This window comes from Helianthus annuus, chromosome 10 (genome assembly GCF_002127325.2).
Source record: "Helianthus annuus cultivar XRQ/B chromosome 10, HanXRQr2.0-SUNRISE, whole genome shotgun sequence".
In the NCBI taxonomy this organism is placed as follows: Eukaryota; Viridiplantae; Streptophyta; class Magnoliopsida; order Asterales; family Asteraceae; genus Helianthus; species Helianthus annuus.
In genome coordinates, this window is record NC_035442.2 from 4,705,151 (window position 1) to 4,720,471 (window position 15,321).

At 37.0% G+C, this 15,321-nt stretch overlaps 2 long non-coding RNA genes across 5 annotated transcripts; one reads left to right on the forward strand and one right to left on the reverse strand.

Annotated features, from left to right (window-relative positions):
- Window positions 1–3,214: 3,214 nt before the first annotated feature.
- On the reverse strand, window positions 3,215–7,786 carry LOC118483349. Its single transcript, XR_004870474.1, has 3 exons — window positions 5,230–7,786; window positions 4,461–4,524; window positions 3,215–3,838 (listed from the first exon to the last, which is right to left on the reverse strand). It is a non-coding gene; the product is annotated as an uncharacterized LOC118483349 (long non-coding RNA).
- Window positions 7,787–11,643: 3,857 nt separating this feature from the next.
- On the forward strand, window positions 11,644–15,235 carry LOC118483350. Of its 4 annotated transcripts, none has more exons than XR_004870475.1 (6): window positions 11,648–12,051; window positions 12,916–13,187; window positions 13,278–13,728; window positions 14,505–14,654; window positions 14,738–14,798; window positions 14,932–15,235. It is a non-coding gene; the product is annotated as an uncharacterized LOC118483350 (long non-coding RNA). The 4 variants fall into 4 exon arrangements; XR_004870478.1 differs by lacking the exon at window positions 11,648–12,051 and adding an exon at window positions 12,436–12,569; XR_004870476.1 differs by having other exon boundaries at window positions 11,644–12,051; window positions 13,278–14,654; window positions 14,735–14,798.
- Window positions 15,236–15,321: the final 86 nt, after the last annotated feature.

Sequence of the window (15,321 nt, forward strand, 5' to 3'; positions counted from 1 at the left end):
TCTACATGTTGATAATGGTAAGGCCCTACCCATCCTCATCCTACATATAGGTTCCTCTAAAATATCCTCACCCAACAAAACCTTTTACTTAAACAATATCCTTCATGTTCCTGCTCTTAAACGACATCTTCTTTCAATACAAAAATTTTGTCAAGATAATCATGTTTTCTTTGAATTTCATGGCACTTTTTTTTTGTGAAGGACAAGTCTACACGCATTACCCTCCTGACAGGTTCAACTGGTTGTGGACTCTATTAAATCAAATTTCCAATAAAGCAATCGATTCCAAAATTCGCTTTTTCAACAACTCGTACTACAACAACTACATGGCATCAACGTTTGGGACACCCACATTCCCAATTATTCAAGACTATGATTTCTAAATATCATTTTCCTATTTCTGCTAAGACTTTTGATTTTAATTGTAATCCTTGTTTAGTTGGAAAATCTTCCAAACTAAACTTATTATCTTCTAATTATAAAAGTTTTCATGTTTTTTATCTATTTTTTGTGATGTGTGAGGGGCAGCCCTTGTGATTTCTTTTGATGGCCACAACTATTTTTTATTATGTATTGACCATTTCTCGAAGTTCATGTGGTTCTTTCCTTTGAAACGTAAACCTGATGTCTTTGCAATTTTTAAACAATCTGTCACTATGGTTGAATGACAATTCTCTACCAAACTCAAATATCTACAAACTGATTGGGGAAGGGAGTTCTGAAATCTTTCCACTTCCTTTGCTTCAGTTGGAATTATTTACCGTCTGTCCTGTCCCGACACAAGTGAACAGAATGGTATTCTTGAATGCCTTCACCGTCATGTCGTTGTAACCGGGCTAACACTAATGCCACAAACTCATGTTCCCTAGCGTTTTTGGCATTGTGCTTTTGAAACCATTTTTTATCTGACCAATCCATGCCCTCTAGCACACACTCCACCATATCTCCCTTTGAACATTTGTTTAAACCACACCTGATTTATCCTTCCTTCGGGTCTTTGGTCGTTAGTGTTTCCCCGTCTTCGTCCCTATAATGCTTACAAAATGGATTTCCGTTCTACACCATGCATTTTCCTCGGATACAACACATCTCATCGTGGTTATCACTACTTTGACCCAGTCACTGAACGCATTTATATCGCCAGACATGTTCGATTCCATGAAAACACTTTTCCTTTTCTTTCTTCGTCTACCAAACCCTCCATCAACCCCCCACCTATTAACCCATGTGTCTCCTCTTATCCAACCAGGTCCATCCTATTATCTGACCCACCCTAAGCCCAAACCAACCCTCCTGACTAGGCCCAAGATGTACCATCTCCACCACCCCAGCCTTTACACTCATCCCAACTGGCTCGACCCACATCATCACAGGCGGCCCAACCTACACCATCACAACCGACCCACAATCTCTCATCCCAAAAGCCCAAACTAATACTACCCAGCCTACTACCTATTCCTATCGCTCCTCAACCCATCCAACTCCTTCAGTCCCAACTTTTAACCGATACTCTACCACCTCGTACCCACCACTACTACACAACCAATCAACACCTTCGGCTAGAACCACATTTGCTACCACCTAAATCGCACCACTTCCACTACTGATGCGTGTGTGGTGTGATATATTTTTAGGTATATTTTTAGCCCTTTTTTAACCACTTTAATCAAGTTTTAAATTTATAAAACACGATACTTACTAACACCAAACACACATATGGGCAAATGCACCCATCGTGAGTGTAGTATAGTGTTAGTAAGATACCGAGGTCGTCCAAGGACACAAGAGCTTTTAACACCGGTTTATCCTCAACGTCTAATCAAATAAAAAATTTAAAAAAAGGTTTTAAACTAGAAAATAAAACTAAAATGCTGAAAATAAAAAATGAAAATAAAAACAGATAGACAAGATGAATCACTTGGATCCGACTCGCCTTTAGTGCAACCTTTGATTATTTCCGCACTTTTGCACTTTTTAAGAGATTATCTTAGTTATTGTAGTAGGCCCCTCTTTTGAAGGTGATGTTACCCTCAACCCAGTAGTTTGAGTCAGCAAGGATACAATCCTAAAGGGTCGGATTATTGAAAGATAATTAATTAAGTTATTAATGCGTAATGTGGTAGGCCCCTTTTTTGAAGGTGACGTTACCCTCGGCTTAGTAGTCTGAGTCAGCAGGGATACAGTCCTAAGTAGTCGGGTTAAAGTTTTCATAGTAGTTTACATATGATGGGATCAAAGAGTTTGGACCCCCGCCATCCAATACCAGTGGGTATTGAAGGAGGTCATACTAAATTTGACCCAGGTCCTTGCAGGATCTATACACTGAACAAGGCAAGACTCTTACCAAACCATTCCCTTAACCACCGACCAGGTAGCTAGCATATCTCTATATAGACCGTGGAGATATGAATGGTGAAAATCTTTTATTTTATATAGACAGTAAATAATGCCAAAACACCACGGACAAATGATAAGGAAGACTCACCTTCAACATAAGAAACTAGCTATTAAAGTCATTAATACATAACCAAATAAAAAGTGCGAAAAGATTAAAAATAAAAAGTATTACACTAAATGCTTGTCTTCACCAAGTGATGTAAGAGACTTAGGCAAACATGGCCTTTGATTGTCAAGAAATCTTACGATCAATCTTGGATCCCGAGACTACTCACACACTTTATGATGGATGATGGATGATGGTGGTGGATGATGGTGTTGTGGTGGTGGTGGAGTGTAGGTGAAGTGTGAGAGAGGTGGTTTGCCAAGGGATGATTTGCAAGTGAGCCAAGCACCCCTATTTATAGCCTGCACAGAATCCCGGACACGGCCCCGTGTACACCCATCTTTTCTTTCTTCATTAATTGCAGTTTGTCTGCATTAGTTGACCACGCCCCCATGTCCGTTGGGCACGACCCCGTGTGCAGAAGTGTATCTGTACTATCAAGATTTCCTTAGATTCTGCGAATCTTAGAGTTGACCACGGCCTCGTGTCCGCTGGGCACGCCCCCGTGGTGGGTGATAGAAGCTTCTACAGCTTTGTCTTTTCTGCAGACACTTGGGCACGCCCCCGTGCTCATTGAGCACGGGGCGTGTTCAGCCTTCTGTTTTCTTGTTCTTGTTTGGGAGGATGCTGTCTAGGGGTCGGGCATGCCACGTTTATTCCTTTTCTTGTATTTATGTTAGATTTAGCTGCCTTTTTGCTTCTTTTGTTCATTTGAGCTCACTTAATCCTGAAAATACAAAAGGAAGACGAAAGCACACTTTTTCCAACACTAGTACTAAAAAAGGGTTAGTTTTATGCCACAATTGATGTAATTTATATGTTGCATTTTGCTCACATCAACTACGTACATTCTTACCAAACCTAAGACCTAATGCCAAACAAAACTACTCTTACAATCTCGCCTCCTTTCACACCTCCGCCACCCCGCTTGACATTTAAGATACCTCATTTTCCGTTGCCAACAAAGAATCTCATTGGCGCAAGGCTATGGCAGAGGAATACTCTGCACTTTTTGTATTTGTTTATATCTTTCAATCATCCACAGTACTTGTCACTCGCCCATTTCGGTGACTGTGGTCATATTACTATTGGCTAACCCTTTGTCTAATAGTAAAGCTTGTCACACCCCAACCGATGGCGGAAACATCGGGATGAGACGAACAAATTGCTCAAAACAACATAACACTAATTGTGACAATATGAATTAAATCATTTTATTAAAACTAGAAAAGTAATACAAAGTCTCGAATATTCAAACAAATCCAAACATTAATTAATTGCTAAAATGGGTTTCTAATGCCATCCTAGCTTGTTTTCTTGAATCTTGATATCAACCTGCAACATGTATTAAAATAAAATCAACAAAAAAATGTTGGCGAGTATACAAGTTTGATACGTAGCATAGTATAATAAAATAGTTTAAGTACTCGTATCCAACATGAACAACATAATACAAGTTACTAATATGCTGAAACAGTGTCACTATATGTCAACCCAAGTTTCCAACGCAAACACCCTAAGACTCACTCAAGGGCGGTGCGTGAATAAGTATAAGAAGTTTAACAAGTCTCACAAGTTTCCAACGCAAACACCCCAAGACTCACTCAAGGGCGGTGCGTAAATAAGTATAAGAAGTTTAACAAGTCTCACAAGTTTCCAACGCAACCACCCCAAGACTCACTCAAGGGCGGTGCGTAAATAAGTATAAGAAGTCTAACAAGTCTCACAAGTTTAACAAGTTTAACAAGTCTAACAAGTTTAATAAGTTTAACAAGGTTAATGAGCATATAGACACGAAAAGTTTACCTAGCATACGAGATTAACAAACATCAAATTGTGTCATGTTTAAAATGGATAGAGTGCGCATATAACAAGTTTCAAGTGTTGTGTAATTTGAATATGGAATACATGTTGCACCCAAAGTGTTTAAAACGAAAATGGGATCGAGTATACTCACATTGATTGCGTTGCGCTTTCTTGTACGAGTAAGATTGGGAAATTCAAGAGAATGAATGATTACCCTAAATGTATAAATACCACATAACAAACTAGTTATTATTTATCTTAAAATTTCCTCAGGTTTGGAGACGTTTGTATAACCTAAATGTATACTAATAACAAGTATGAAAATAATTTAGTATTTATTAAACTTTTGAGATAAATGTGGTTAATTTATAATTTATTATATGTGATTAATATATCAATCGTCTAGCTATGTGTGTTGCTAGTCTTTTAAACCTTCAAATCTTAAATCAAGGCAATACACTTAATATAAATAGAAATTCATTCTTTATTAGTTTAAATTATAATTTTATAATATTTGTCTTAAGAAAATATGGTGATCAAAACAAGACATATATCTCTTATATGAAATATAATTCAAAACCTTGTATTCTGAATAGAATTTTATTTTCAAAATCATGATTTTATAAATAATCATCTCTAAAGCAGATTATGTAACCAGATTATGTAACCATAAGATTCTAGTTTACAAATTCAAGTCTTTATGTGTAAGTAAATCATAAAGGCATCAACATATTTTTTTATTACAGTAAAAATATAAGTGTCCCAACCCGGAACCAGGCCGTATCGAACTCGGTTTCTTTCTTTCTTAAATAGACTAACAGTAACCTTTTTATAAAACTTATAGATTTTAGTTGTTTGAACATTGGATGTGTATCGAATTGATTAACGAAAAATAAAACAAAAGCAAGAGAAGATTATACCGAAACAGTGACGAAACGGTTTCTGTCGTAAACTCCGGTGGATCCCGGTATCGATGCGAGCTCCGGCCACTTGCAGGTCCTCTCCGGTAACGTCTTTAAAGGGAGCGGGGTTTCGAGTGATGTCCGATGACAACAGTTTATAAACGTCAAACTAAAACAAATGAAATGAAAGGTTGGGAGGATGGTATACCGCAACAGGGACGGAGTGGAGTTCCGTCGAACTCCGGTCGTCTTCTCGATCTCCGGCGACGTCTATCTTTCTCCGGCAAGCTCCGTTTAACCGGCGAGTTTGTTAATTGAACAGAGAGTGTTTGTGAGTGTGGTGTTCGAACAGAAAGGGTGAAAGATGTATTGGGTGAATCGGGAAGAATGATGCCGGTTCATGTGAAGGTGTGGGTCGATATTTATAGGTGTCGAATGGGTCTTCGGTGGTTTGGAAAGTTGACCGAGAGTTGGAAACTCTCGTTAATTGGTCGAGTGAAAGAAATCAGGGAATCAATTAGGCCTTAATTGAATCGAGATATGGTAAGTCCGACTGTCGTATCTTAGCTGTCGAAGTGAAGAATGGAGGAGCAGTCAACGCGGTTTGTTTTTGGCGGTCGAATGTGTTTGAAAAGAAACTAGATTTTTAAGTCTTATTTATTTGTTTGAGTGGTGCATGTAGGAAGCTAGTAATGTGACGGATTCACTGAGAAAGTTAGAAACCACATTATTTTGATTAAGAAGGTGTATAACAAAAGGTGGTAATATGATTATACTTTTCAAACGAAGGCATCTTCCACAGTATAGTATATTGATGGTTATAAAATTCTCTTTAGAGTGAAGGGTCCTTTGTATTGAGCCTTTTGTTTTTAAACTAAAGTTTCCCAAAATTTTCAATTAAATTCCTTAACTTACATGTTTATACTAACCGACGCTAACGGGGTTAGAATTCTAACTTGGTTAACTAGTTTATACCAAACTTTATATTTCAAACAATTGATTTAATTATTAACTAACTTGTTACATAAATAACTATATATTTATATATATATATATATTGGAAATATATTAATTTAATTAGTTAAACGAAGAAATAGATAACCGCATTTGTAACCGAATTAGATTAGGATAAAAATCTTTCATCGATTATCCATTTCGCGAAAAAAAATTCCGTTGGTTCAAGGATAGGATTCGAATTTCAAAACGGGTCGGATTTTGAATATCCATTTTTGGACGGATGTTACAAAGCTTATCAAGTAATGTATACAAAACCCCACATACCGGCTGTGTAATTTAAGAATACAAAGACTTAATCACTATAAATACAACTAGAAGACCTTTAGGGTTTTGAAAGCATTTGATAAAAGAGAATAACTCACTTTGTAGATTTAGGGTTTTCAGTAATAGCCTTCTGGTGTAAGTCTTGGGTTCCTAATTAAGCACACAATGCAACACGTATTAGTGTATTAACCCGATTCAAACTTTAACGATAATCATGAGATCGAAACCTCAACGTAAATGACAAAGTATAGCCTTATTCAGGTAGTACTTAAACATCCGTTGAATTGGTTTCAGATCAATTGGACAGGGTATCGTACTAGTGATCCGGGTTAGCATGCTGATTACCGAGCAGAGTTTTAGTGGTTTGGGGGCTTCGGGTATAACAACAGTACTTTGAGAGAAAGAGAACAGAGAATGAACGAGTTTGAATGTCCAATTATGTTTCTGGTTCACCTTTGCGCAGTGCGAATGGGTTAGACTAGGGCATAGGTGGCATGAGTCACCACGTAGGCATGCCACGTGGTGGCACGTGTCTCCTGTCGAAGATTGAAGCGCCGCGTCACGCGACCACCCTATACAAACCTTGTCGCATAGTGTGACGTCACTTAAAATTTGATTTCATCGTTTTTCGTTCTGGTTTCCAGTACGCGTTTGGAGTCTCGATTATGAATTGTTATGGCTTTATTCGAGGGTTGTTATAACTTGGGCTGGGGAATATGAGTGATTTTAATAAAAGTCTTTTGGTTAAATGGGTTTGGAGATTTAAGGTGGAGAAAATAGAATTTGGCGTGTGTGGTGGAGGCTCTCCATTATAGCCTGAGAAAATTTGAATTTTGACCACTAAAATCAGGGCGGGTAGAGGGGGATTGGTCAAACATTAATAAATCGGAATTGTCACTTAGAAACCAACAGGTTCAAGTAATTTGCTAAATTAAAGGTAACCTTGGGGACGAGACAGGCATATGGTCTGGCTTGACAATTGGATTGGGGACTGCAACCCAAATTTCCAGTTCTTTTCAGGTCGGAGAAAACAAAAAGTTGTTAGGTCAAAGAGAGATTGCATTGGATTGGGCAAGAAGCATCAATAGTATGGAACTGGAATCACACACCTTCTTCGACTAAGGAGCTTAATGAATTCGATGCCTTGCTTGTACTCGTTGGACAAGTTGGGGAAATCATATTGCAAAGACTCTTGGAGGTGGCTGGGAATCAGGAAAGGGTATTCTCGGTGCAATCATTGTGTAAAATCCTATATTCTAATGTCACTTAGAAACCAACAGGTATAGATAGAATTCTGCGTACCAAAGAAGATCAACATATTTGGTTGAAGGGCAGCTATAGATAGAATTCCCACAAGGGTCGCTTTAAGCAGAAAGGGGTATACCTATAGTCGTAAAAGTTTGTCCGCTATGTAATTCGGTAGAGGAAACCACTGACCACCTATTTTTTGGGTGCTATGTTGCAACAATTGTTTAACAGCATATCACGGGTTGGTGTGATATCCCTCCTATTTTCGGTTTCTACTTTTCAGATCTCCTCAAAGTACAGGAATCAGTGTATGGGTCGGTTGTCAAGAAACAAGCATTTCATGCTTTAATACTAATATCTTGCTGGGCCATTTGAAAGCTGAGAAACAAAGTGACATTCTCCTCAAAGAATGTTAACATTGCAAACTTGGTTGTTGAAATAAAGATGTATGGATTCTTATAGGTAAAAAAATAGGTTAAAAATAGACATTATAGATTGGTCACATTGGTTATTTTTAACTTGTATATTTTTTAAATCTTGTATGTAATCTCTTTCTCTATACATTCCTTTTTTTCTTAAAAAGTTTTGCCTTAAAAACACACACACATTCAAGTTTGCTTTCTTTAAGCAAGAAATGAACTTTAAGCCAACTAACAAATCATAATCATATTAATAGACAAATCATATTTATGATATGTTTTCAAGGTGCAATTAAAAATAATTACTTTTGACTGAAGATTAGATACATACACCAATGATGACCTTTTGAAGTGGAAATCAGAAGGAATAACATTGTAATTAGCAAATGTTTAGCTGTCATCATTAGCACATAATTTAGAATGTTTGTTTAATAATATAGAAAAATTACTGTCTGCCACGTGCATCCATCCTGTGAATCCGGACGACCACCTCTGGTGGTCTTTAGCTTCAGGGGATCGCACCACTTTTAACGTTTCGAAAATCGGATCACACAATTCTTTATTCATCTAGTGGGTTAACCCGTTATATAATATGTAAGAAAAAAATTACAAATATACGTAAAACTTATAGGAAGAAGTATATGGTTAGGTTCATTTGTGAACAATCTTTTTGATAGTGAACTGTGTGAACTAATCATAGTCTCTGATTATCAATACACAAGTGTAAATCAATGGCCAAAATTTGATCAGAATTTGATGATGAAAATACACTAATGTATTTTACGATTTGATGATGTAAATCAATGGCCAGGATTTGTTCACTCAGTTCACAAATACACTAGTGTTCACTTTAGAACCCCACCCAAGACGTAAATTGATAATTTCAGTCTTATATTTTCAGTCTTATATTTGATTGTAAAACATGCGAGTTATACCTGGTGTAATACTCATTCAGGTATAGGGTATACTTGTTAGTTTGTTAAAACTTACTTGTTAGACAAGTACATTTCTTTTTCTTATCAGTCTATTATTTTATATAATTTTGTGTTTATAGCAACTACAACAAATCAAAAGTATGATAAATTATATACATATCAGTATCACTATAAAAATGTTTGAAATATGCAAGTATTATGATAAGCCAAATCTTTTAAAAAAAAAAAAAACAAGTTCATACTTCATAACATACAAAAGAGTAAAATGTCATTTTCGTCTATGAGGTTTGGTCACTTTTACGACTTTCGTATAAAGGTGTTAATTAAATTCGAAAAGTTTGAAATCTCGTCAATTTTATCCCTAAGGGCCAAATTCCGAAGGACGAAAGTTACAGTAAATTGCAAACCTCAAGGATGTTAATGACAAGATTCTGAAACGAGAAGGACCTAGATGCGAAAAAAAAAAGCATTTGGATTAAAGTTTTCTTGATACCTTAAATACACTTATTCGCCTCTAACTTTGAGTATAAAAATATAAGAGGGACATGTTGAGTATAAAAATGCAAGGAGGACATATTTCACTACAAATTCTTCCTACAATTCTTAGAAAATGTTTTTATTTGTTCATCTTTCTTTACATGCATATACATATACACATATATAGAGACAAACATTACTTGGATTTTACTCCAATATAGAAATCATGAGTTGCGAGATTCACAGGCAAAATCATGTATATTGCTTGGCCAAGTAAAGCAAAATGGTACATCACAGTGGCGGAACCAGCCGAAAAAGTTAGGGGTATCCTGAATTTTTTTTAGGATCAGAGGCATCCTTTATATAACAGAAACGGAGTTGAGAGGTATTTTTACACTACGGAAATGGAGTTAAGGGGTATTTTTACACTACGGAGACGAGGTTGAGGGGTAGCCCGTGCTACCCCTATTTGTACTATAAGTCCGCCACTGGTACATCACCTAGTATTTCAAATAACTTATGATAAAAACTAATTATATTTATTTAATGGTTAAAAATATGTCAATATATAAACGATAAATAAGCTTGAGCCATTCTAACTTGTTCAAAATAAAAATACAATTTAATCAAAACATCATGATCAACTCAACTGATTCCGACTGTATATCGGTATCTGTATTATCAGCAGCGCTACCAGTATACGTTTTTTATGGTTTTCGAACGATAAAAAACATATATCTATATCCTTTTGAGGATATCGTGACTTTATTTTTTGGTTTTCTCTTTCGGTTCCTATATCAAGTGGCGGTACCGTATCAATACCAACCGAATATCCCTATTCGCATAACAAACTAATACTGACCGAATTTTCACTATCCGCACTAGAAATCTATCTGGTTAAGAGTTATTAGTTAACCAAGACTTAGTTGCAATCCCCGAACATCCGAATCCGACCACATGAATTTTAGAAACCGACACCTAAGAAAAACCAAATCAGAAATTTATAAATTTTCACATATGATTCTTAATTGAACACTTATTAAAACCTATATAAATTAGCAAGTTTTCTATGCATAAGGACTTGTACATTATGCTTTGCACATTATTCAAAAAAAACTTGACTTTTTAGTTTTAACCTAAAGGTTTGTATCTTTTACGATTTTAACCCTACATAATTTGTTTTTTTAACTTTAACCCAAAACTTTTCATTATTTGCAATTTAACTTCATAACTTTTGTCATTTATAGTTTTCATCTTTCGCAAATTTCCGTTATACGTATAGTTCTAAATTTTTCGAGTTAATACGACGCGACGTGCATGTGTGGTTCAACGTTTTTGCCTCTATTTTTCCATGTTTGACAGGTTCATCGCAACACGCATATCCTAGGTCAAGTCAGTGTTGGTGGTCGATGACGGTTGTGTGACATTAGTACCATTTGACACTGTTTTACGCTCCGCTGCAACGCGGGGTGTGCTTTGTGGGTTTTTCAAAGAAAAAATGGTTATGCATATGGTTGTCGTAACGTTGGCTTTAGGGTTTTCCAAAAAAAAATGATATTTTTTTTACTTTTCACCCAAAAGTATTTCATAAATTACTTTTAACCCAAAACTTTTTATCTTTTGCAATCTATCTTCATAACTTTTTTACTTTCAACTTTGTTCCTTTATAGTTTTCATTTTCCGCAAATTTTGCGCTTTATGCTTGGTTCTAAATTTTGTGACATAACACATCACAGCGTGCGTCTTTGGCTTAACGTTTTTACGTTTCGTTCTAAATTTTGCGAGTAACACGACGCAACGTGCGTGTGTGGGTGAACGTTTTTACATCGTCTATTTTTTCCCCGTTTGACACGTTTAACAACATGCGTGTGTGGGAGAACGTTTTACATCGTCTATTTTTCCCCGTTTGACAGGGTTAACATAATGTGCGGGTCCTAGACCGACTTAGTATATAACTAAAGAATCCCCACCGCATTGCGGCGGGTCATAATCCTAGTTACTAATATAATTAATATTAATATCTATTAACAAGAGAAGTGAAATGAATAGTGATTACCATTGTGTGTGGTAATCTGATTCGAGTTTTATGGGCGGGTAACACATGTCACCCCATCCTTTTCCATGTCTTCTTCCCTTATTCGCCATAGTACACTTTTTTACAGAGGTATAAGAGGGAGGGGTTTACATCGGAGAGAGAAAGGGGAGGATCGACGGCGTTGCCGCCATATCTCCGTCTTGTACCGCCGTGATGGCCACCTCCCCACCTTTTCTCAGTTTACACCTCCCCCTCTCTCTCACACACCTAAACAGTGACGCAAATGACTTTCGCCGGGCCATCGTAGCTCAATCACAATGCCGGTTACTGTCGTGGGAATCAGAATTGGTTTCCGGTAACATATAGGATGGCTGGTACGATGATGATGTTTGCCTCTCTGGCTGGTGGCGATTGTGATTGCAGAACATCATTCAATTAATCAGAGGTTTGCTTTTTTATGCTTCATCTGTTGTGGTCGCAAAACACCCTTCAAGCAGAACAATATTATGTTTTCTAACCAACCTGTTTAAGTTCCCTTTTTATTGTAAACTTACATTATTATCATCTGTATGTATTCTTCATTGGTTTGCGTTGTGGAAAGTGCTCCGATTATGACGGTTTTGGAGCGCCTTTCAGGTTTGCGATGCTAAACCCTACATCTGAAATATGGTCTGGCGATGGTGTTGAAAAAGGGCCTTTAGGGTTTATGATGATAAGGCCTAAATCATTCATTTTTGGGCATGCCTATGTTGTGTTCTTTATATATATATATATATATATATATATATATATATATATATATATAATATATAATTTATTAATAGTTGAGGCGCGTGAACAGTGTTTGTATTTTGTGTTTGGCTGTTATCGGTTCAAATGGACGGTTGTTACACGGAGGCGATGATGAGTTATCAAAATAAAGCCAATATGTCGCCATGGCATGGCAGCTTTGGAGGATGTCAGGTTAGCACATGCAACCCCACTTGCAGCCGTGGTGGCTTGGTCCTTTTGCATTCTCTGAGCCTGATGAATCAGCTCACTATTGCCTTTGCAATTTGAGTTATCGGTAGTAGTTTGGTCCTTTTGGTCACTGAAATAGAGTTTGGTTGACTGGGAAAAATTGTTTGTTTGTCACATTTACTCTACTAATAATGCTGTTAATTCTTTTCTTAGAAGGACCGTAAGATATCTCAAACACTTGGGATGCTACCGTCCAAAAAAACCCAATCAAATTACAACACCATGATAATCACTATTCGTTTCAGTTCTCTTATTAACATGTATTTATGTATTTATCTAATATCAACAGGCTATGATGATCTTGGTCAGATCATTACTTGGCGTGGCATCATCGAGGATGGCAGGTGCATTGTTCTCCGCTTGCAACCGATGGTGCAGCCATGATAGCTTAATAGCTTGGTCTGAGCCTCATCATGTTGGTTTCAAGGTGATTAACCTATATTGTAGTCGATTTTACGGCTGAACATCGTGCTTTTCAGTTCATGTTTGGCAATTTTTCATGTCACTGATCGGTATGGGAACAAGCTATCCAGGGAAAATGTTGTTGATCCTATCCAACAGGTCCACATTAACTAAATCTGCATTTTCTTATTGTTATTATTATCATTATAATTATTGTTATCATTGAATAAAGTATGTTATGTGTTTTAGTCATTTGGACCTAGAGGTTGCAGTTACAGATCATTAAGATTAAGGGGTTCAGTTGGGGTCAAATCAGCTATGGAACACACAAACTATCGAGTTAACCGGGCCCCGACGTGATTTACTATCCGAGGTCTTCACAGTTCCCTCAAACCTCAAATGAAATGTTGTATCTTAGAACCGACCATGGTCTCCGGCCGGCTGGCCACCCTCTTGGCCTTCGGGTAAGACCAGAGGCGAAGCCCTAAGTGTGAGTAGCTGCTGATGCGTGACTATCTTTGGGTGTTTCCCTTGTCCGGCTAATCATCCATCCAACATTAAACAGCTACGAATGGCGGTGGGAATTTGAAGGTATCGCGTTAGAGGGGCGGTGGTGTGCGTATCCTTTATTGAATTTCAGCACCGGCGGCATCAAAATATGTGACCAGAGTATCACACTTTATGGCCGCCAGCAAAATCGGTAACCATCGTGTCTTCTACATTATTAATTTGGTTGGCTGTTTATTGGTTTTTGCGGATTCGTTTACAGAACCCTAAATCGACCCATCACGCTCTCAGGTTATTGTTATCGATTATGCATTTTCTCTTTATTGTTAATTTGATTGTGCGTATTATGTTTAATTACTGCCATCGTCATTGAGGTTTATGGATATGTTTTAGATTAGGGGATAATGGTGTATTTGGGGTTGTAGACTCTGAGATAGAGCCTTTTGTATTTGTGAACGTGTGGTTCAGAATAGTAATACCTTACTATACTCAATGGGGCCAGAGTTTGGTTGTGGGAGTTCGACTGTATCACGGTTTAAAGTGAGTATAGTTGTTATGTAGTCGATGATCGGAAAAATATGTTAAGTTGGAAATAAGAGGAAATTGGTGGTACTATGATTTGAAATTGGGAAGGTCGTTGAGTTTCATAATAGGGATGAGCTCGGTACTGAACCGGTACCGGAACCGAAAGTACCGGTACCAAAAATCCCCAAAAGTAGGTACCGGTACCGAATATGCCTGGTATGGTATGGTTTAGTACTGGTACGGTACCGGTATTTGAGGGTAAAAACCGGTAGATACTGGTACCAAACCGGTACAGAAAATGTCAAAAGTCGGTACCGAAAATGTACCCGGTTCGGTAAATTCGGTACCGGTACGAGTAACGGGTATCATTTGCTCATCCCTATTTCATAATTTTTCTCCATATAATTAATGACTCTTGTAGTGGAATGCTATACTTGAATGCAGAATGATAGTGACAGTGTTCCTTCAAAAGTGCTTTCAAGAATGTCATCTTTCACAAGACTCAAGAGTAGCAGTTAGGCTATTGAGAACCCCTTGGTGCAATTCAAAATAAGTTGGATACTCGGATCATCATGTTAATGTTGTTCATTTCAGGTTTGAAATAAAAAATTGTTTCTTGAATATTACTTGATTTGTAAAATGACTTTTTATCTGATTCTGAAAACTACTTTCAGCAGAATCGGTTGTTGTCCAGTTCAAAATATGTTGTCCAAATATGCAGAAGGAACACCAATAATTGTACTTCTTTTTCCTATTAAAACTTCAAGCATTTATATAATTTTTTAATTGCTTCTTAATTTGGAGATCTCAAGATTAGGTTTATGACTTGGTTTGAACTGTTTTATGGTTAATGGGTTGCTTTTCTTTTCAGAGGTGTTCCTGAGCAGTATGCAACAACTTCTTGAAGGGGATAACTGATAAGAACTTGAAAATGATGATTCTTGTGGATCGTAACCCAGTTTTCCAGTTCACCATGAAAAATGATGTTTCTGGTGGATCGTAGCCATTTCACCTTATTTATACAGGTTCATGCTTATTTTTGATTTGGACCTCTAGGTGCATTATTTATGAGTTAATTACTTATATAGATTCCTTGCTGTTTATGAATTAACTGAAGTTATCATGTTTATTTTATCAAACCGTAATCTTTTGTAATTATACTATAGTTCCATCTATTTTATTTACTTGGTGTGATGAGTGTGAATATGCTCAAAGAGCATACGAGAGGAACAACATAGGCATATCAACATCAAAACGATCA